Below are 6,823 nucleotides of genomic sequence, written 5' to 3'. Positions count from 1 at the left end.
AGATTTAATTGAGCAAATTAAGTAAAATTTACCTGATTTATTCACAAATCTTAAACTATATTCTTAATAACTTTTACTAGATAATGATGAGAGTAAACATTATATGAATTTGTAGCATTTAAATTTACTTACCAAACTTTAGTGCAAGTTGTTACAAGGATTTTTTTCAAGTAAATCTTACAACTTATTTTTTGCAGTGTAGCCGATTGACTTGGAGTCAGTCCAGTTGAAAGATGGCTGCCACAACTAACTGACATTAGCCAACACAAAAATAGCACTAGCTTTCACAGATCATTGGATATTGAGCTAAATGTTTATATGTTTGCAGATACTCTCATTATGGCTGGGCAATAAAACAATAACATTATATATTGCGATAGAAACCTGATCAATATGAAAAGAAAAGGTTGGTGGCATCAACTTACTCCCTCTTTGGGTAAGCTAGCAACAACCTGTTGGGTAACATGCACAGCAGCAGTTTTATATTTAGCCTCAGAACTGCCTAAAAGAAAAAAAAAGAATGATGTGCMGTGAAAGGAGACAATGATGCAACGTCTCGAGGGGAAATTGTGGATAAAAGAGGAAAGGTCACATCAGCAGTTTAATCGGCCTTTTTTCTCCTGGTCCTTGTATCTAATAGTTTAAACAAATTTAATCAATAATTATTGATATAAAATTGTTATATCCTGATACATTTTTCAGCCATATTGCCCAGCCCTATAGCTCTCATTCCCGTAATGTTTTGCTGCAGCATGCATGAACATGTTATGGACTGCAACATCATTTCCATCAAACTGTTTAGAGTTTTAACCTTTGAACGTGTGTGTGTGAGTCTGTGTTAACTCTCTGACCTTGTGATGTGTTTGAGTGTTAACGTGCACTTGTCTGCGAGTGTATACAGTATGTTTTGTGCCTGCTCTTGACAAGATTTGAGTCAGATGTCGGAGGCGGTTAAAAAAGGCACACTGGACTGGTCTGCGGTGAAGTGGAGACTCTCATAAAGAGAAAACAGCAGGCATTAAATCCTGCCTTCTCTCGGCCCTCTTTTATCCAGCTCGCCCTATTTGGTTTCTGGCAGAGTTAATAGAACTTGACAAGCCAATACATGGGAAAGCTCAATAGCTTTGCTTTTCTTTGATGTATGCGCAGAGGCACATTCATGCTTATTTTTACAGAAAATGTGCCCAGGGTGCTGTTTATGGCTCCGACTACACAAATGTCCATGTTTTTGAATTGGATGGAACTGAAGAGCAGACATTTTGGAAATAGCAGATGCTTGATTAGAGTTTGTCACCTTTACTTCACTGTACCTGATGAGTACACCGGGGGATAGAAAACATTTTTTTTGCTCATGAGCTACAGTGTTTAATTCATTGGTAATATTTTCTGTATGCCCATTTATTACCAGTTTTGGTAAAAGGTTTGAAAAAGTTTTTATTTAATGGTGTATGATCTAAATAGTTTCTGCTACAATATGTACTATTTCATAATGCAAAACACAAATATTCATATTTGTTTTGATTTGTACCATGAATGACTAAGTTCTTTTAAAACAATATGGTTATATTAAATGTTAGATTGTTCTAGTTTGAATTTGGTTCTAGTTGTTTCTTTTATTTATTTATGTTTTACCATAGTGGTAATAAATTCAAAAAATGTGGATTTTTTATCACCTGCCACTGTGAAATGCAGATCATATAAATTCCTATATGTGTGTCTGTCTGTATCTCACTAACCACTGAATGAATTTTATTAAAACTCTCAGAAAGTAATCACTGAAGGTGATGATGTACTGATTACATCTTGGAGTCATTACAATTCAAGATGACTGCCACAGCTAATCAACTTTACCAAACACAAAATGACTAAATTGGTAGGGGTGTAAGTAAATATTGATACTTTTACCTATGCTGTATTTATTTTTAAATTAAGGCTGAATATGTAAACTTTCATGCCATTGGTTCATTCTTGTGTTGAGTTTTAGTCTCCAACCACTAGTTGGCAGCAGTCAGCCAGCCACTTGGCTCCTCCACTCCTGAGGAGCCTGAGAGTATAATGCTAGTGCAAATGTTAGCACTGTAAGTAAACATTAGCACTTAATACCGATGGTTGAATCTGAGCAGATTGGACACCCACGGCCTTCAAAGCTGAGCCAGTGTTACCAGCTGTCCAATATTAGCCRGGATGTCTGTATTTTAAGCTAAATTGAAGTATCCGGAATGGCAGTGGTTCCCAACATTTTTAGACTTGTGTACCCCCTGAGCCATGTTGTCATACCACTAGTCCCCCTTCAGTCAAAGGGTTAAGTTAATGATGATTCTCCAAAACTATAATGTATGACAATTGATTCCTAAATAAGACATATTTATTTAACCCCCTAGAATGTTTAATTCTCAGGCTTTTTATTTTTTCAACTCAAATTAAACAAAGATAAAATGTTGCATTGAAAATGAATAAGTCATTAAATAAATGAAACAGGTAATGGCAAGTGCAGAAAACAGCAACATCCAAAATACATCGTATAAAATACGCCAAAAACTCACCCAAATGAGCTATATATTTATACAGGATTCCATTTTGTGTTATTTCCATGATTTTGACTGCAATTTTAGCATTGTGGAAATCATAGGGCTTTACATATCTCAGTCCTATTTTTATTTATGTTTTAACACACCTGGGAAGTTTTTTCCATGTACCCACTTTAATCTGCTCACATACCCCTGATTGGGAATCACTGTGTTAGACATTGTGCAGAGCGGAAGGAAGTGTCCAAGGTCCTGAAAGTGCTAAAATGTTTCAGGACCTTGGACAGTGTGCAGGTTTGAATGAACTGTCCAAGGTCCTGAAAGTGCAGGACACTGGACAGTGTGCTGGGTTGTAGGAACTGTCTTAGGTCCTGAAAGTGCTGGAATGTTTCAGGACCTTGAAAAGTGTGAAGGGCTGAAGGGACTGTCAAAGGTCCTGTAAGTGCTGGAATGTTTCAGGACTTTAGAACAGTGGTTCCCAACCTTTTTAGACTTGTGTACCCCCTGAGCCATTTTGTCATACCACTAGTACCCCTTCAGTCAAATGTAATAATGAGTCTCCAAAACTATAATGTACTGCAACTGATTATTAAATGAAAATGATTTATTTAACCCCCTAGAATGTTTACTCCTCAGGCATTTAATTTTTTTTCAACTCAAATTAAGCGTAAAGATAAAAAACATTGCATTGAAAGTGAATAAGTAGTTAAATAAATAAACCAGGTAATGGTAGGTGCAGAAAACAGCAGCGTCCAAAATACATTGTATTGTCCAAAATATGTCAGAAATTCACCCAAATGAGCAAACTCTTTGAGATTCCATGTTTCATACAGGATTCCATTTTATGTTAATTTTGTGATTCAGACTGCAATTTATGCATTGCGGAAATCATAAAGCTCTACATATCTCGGTCCTATATTTATAAATTTTTTACACACCTGGGAAATTTTTCCACGTACCCCCTGTATTATGATCACGTACCCCAAGGGGTACATGTACACCTGGTTGGGAATCATTGCCATACAGGATGGTCTTTCTCCTGTCTGCAGCCTGCAATGAGGTCACGATTTGGTAGGCTTTTGCCTAGTGCTCCGACCTAAATGGTGTCCTCAGGTGACAGTACTGAAGTGGCAGACGACCATAAAAAACACTAATATGATATTGATATTACTGTCATACTCATGCTCCCTCCTAAGTGAAAGGGGCTCCATGACAGTAACACACAGACTGTAGCAGCTTCATTTATTTTCAAATATATTTTCACTTTCAAATTTTCATTATATTATTAAACTTTCAAATTATCAAACTATTTAATGGAACATTTGGCCTAACCATTGAAAACATGGATGCAATAAATACAAAACATATAAAATACATATTAAACATGCTGAGTTTTTTTATTGTAATATCGAAATATATTGCCTTGCTTATAGTATCATAATATATTGCAATATATCATATTGTGACCCTGTGTCATGATATGTATCATATCAATTATTCCTTGCCAATATACAGCCCTATAACTCAATGAGTTTACTGCTAACTTTGCTAGGAACAGCACCCCAGCTAGTTTCATGAGTAGCTTGAATTTTGTCCATTTTCCTGAGCAACACTAACATATACAAATACACATAACTGTCTGTAACAATCTAGTCTTTTTAATGTCTTCAAACGTTCAATTGTTTGAATGATTACTACAAAAAATTGTGTTAAATGGCTGTTTTACTCATTTCAGTGAAGGACTTTCAGCCTTTTATACTGAACAATACCAAGCAGTTTATTAATTTCCTGTAAATAATGTTTTTTTGCCAAATATAATCAAATTGACAGCCCCATCTGGTGTGAATCTTTGTTTTATTTTTTGTCTACCATTTCAAGACTTGTGACTTAGTATGTGGTATCATTAACAAAAATAGCTGCTTAGGTCGCAGTGAAGCCTGCCTGGTTTGTGCTTTTCTTTATATTCATCMCTGTGTGGATTTATGTGAAAAAAATGTAGTATTTTTAGAAAGCTATGTGTCTCTGCATCGTTTCATCTGCTTCAGATTTTTCTCCTCCTTTTAGTTTCTCCCTGAATTTGACAGTACAAGCAGCACTTGGATGCCTCAACTCATGGCTGTTAATTTGCTGACTTATGGGTGCATGATTTTATGCTGACGCGGTGATTGTGATGTTGATCATCTGAATTTCATGAGTGGGGGGTGCTTCGTCTTGTCTCGTCTGCCATCTGTGCAGATTCTGGTTCAAAGGCCCATGGGAAATGCAGTCCAGGGGGTGCCTCCCTCCTCCGCCTCCCTCCTCTGTCTGGAGGCTGCAGTCAGTCAACAATGATTAGTCAGATAGATGTGCACACGCTGCCTTTTATCCTCTCACTTCTTCATCTTTAACATTTTACCTCTTCTCCTTATTTATTTCTGTTCATCCAATAATTATTTTGTGCACCAGGTTGCAAAGCAAAATATTTTATTTGGTTGAAATCCAAATGCATTGAAGTTTTCAGAGCTACACTTTTCAAGTCAAACAAATGTTAGAAAAATGAATAATTTCGAATAACTGAAACACAACTTTGACTTACATAAATAAAAAAAGTATTCTATAAATGAATATATACGGTATTCTCCACTTTTCATTGTAAAATTTTAGATCTCTGATTATTTGCAGATAGCTTTTAGCTACCACCACATCAAATTTTATCTCAGTATCTAAAAACATTGACTAAGTCTTGTACATTTTTTGTTTTTATGGTCACTTGGCTTTGGCAGCCATCTTGAATCAGGTTGATTACAAAGCCATTTATATTGTGGATGTGCCTCTATTGATTACTTTCTGAAGGTTTCATTAAAATTCATCCAGTTTATAAGATGTTTTGTTGACAGACACATGCACACACACCAGATAAAAAAGGTTTAATATTAATTTTGGATTACTGGTAATTAAATCTATGGCTTCACATGTATTTTCAAATTGGGGTCAAAAGCTAAAACAGAGGAAGACGAAGTTCAGTCTGTGATGATGAACCCAAACTGCTGCACTTATCGATGCATTTTATGAGAAATGAGGTCATGCACAAAGCAGAATGCGGATTATTGAGTGTTTAGTGGCCAGTTTAGCCCCAGCATAATCCATATCTTTGCGGAGATTCTCTATGGTCATCAGTGGAGCACTAAACCCTCTGCTGCACATTGCAAAGCTGCAGGCAATAAACCTGCTCACCCGTCCTGATAAGAAAAGCACAAGAGCATTCATCCTCACTTTCTTTTTCTTTCTTTTTTACGCTCACTCTCCCCTGTTCAGGGTCATAGATATATCCTTTCTAATAACTGTTTTCTCCCGAGTAAACACAGCTTTCTTTCGCTCGTTTGCCGTTTAAAACGGTCGAATCTCTTGTTTGTTTTTCTCTCTCATCTCCCTCACTTGTTCCCTTGTTTCTCCCCTCTCACTCGCTTTCAATTCTGTTCTCCTGTGCTCTGTGGAGCCCTCTTGGCGAAGCGTTAAGTGTATAATCTGTGATCTCGTGTCTAGATGGGTGCTCTCGTCTCCCCTCGCTTTGTGCACAATGGCCCGAATGGACACGATTCACTCAGGGGACACAAATGAGTAATGAGCCACACACATAAACACACACACGCTGAACAAACAGGCGGCGTGGACGTGCCTCTCCAGGCCTCTCCCAGGGGGCTTTGAAGTTGCATATTGATGATGCCAGATCTAAAGGCTCAATTGAAYGGTCGGAGGCAGAGGAGGTGGCCATTGACCGTCCTCTCGCCTCTTTCACCTGTCATCTCTGATGAGCCCTAATGAGCAACAGGTGCTGCTTTTGCCAGGTTTGGCCTTGATAGTCATTGTGTTTAGCATTAAGTCAAAGTCATCAGTAATCGCTCGTTTGAAGTGTCATCACAGTGCTTCATAAAAGGCTGCGGTGGGTCTGAGAGAGACAGTTGCTGGTATTAGCTAAATAATCAAATAATCATTTAATCCAGGGATTCTTAACCTTTTTGACCTTGGGCCCAATTTATTGAACATAAAGTGGCACGAGGCCCAGTCAAACATTACGAATGTATGGATCAAAATGGTAATTACTCTAAAGCTTGGTTTAATTTTTACTGTATTTGCATTATAACTAAATTAAATACACTTACAAGTGTATTTTAAGTACACTTAAAAGTGAAATTCCTGTCAAATAATCAAAAGGCCTGATTATGACATACATTTTTTTATATTGTAACCTACCCATAACAATTAATTTGAACACACTGTCAGTCAACAGACCACTCAGGCTTATCAACACAAATATATAT

At 37.1% G+C, this 6,823-nt stretch overlaps 1 protein-coding gene across 1 annotated transcript in view; it reads left to right on the top strand.

Annotated features, from left to right (window-relative positions):
- The window catches only part of nbeaa (neurobeachin a), a gene marked incomplete in the record, with an annotated part of 147,512 nt that overhangs the window by 32,609 nt on the left and 108,080 nt on the right, over positions 1-6,823 (top strand).

The sequence above is a fragment of the Austrofundulus limnaeus genome, unplaced genomic scaffold (genome assembly GCF_001266775.1).
Source record: "Austrofundulus limnaeus strain Quisiro unplaced genomic scaffold, Austrofundulus_limnaeus-1.0 Scaffold17, whole genome shotgun sequence".
In the NCBI taxonomy this organism is placed as follows: Eukaryota; Metazoa; Chordata; class Actinopteri; order Cyprinodontiformes; family Rivulidae; genus Austrofundulus; species Austrofundulus limnaeus.
This window is presented reverse-complemented; position numbering and strand designations above follow the sequence as displayed.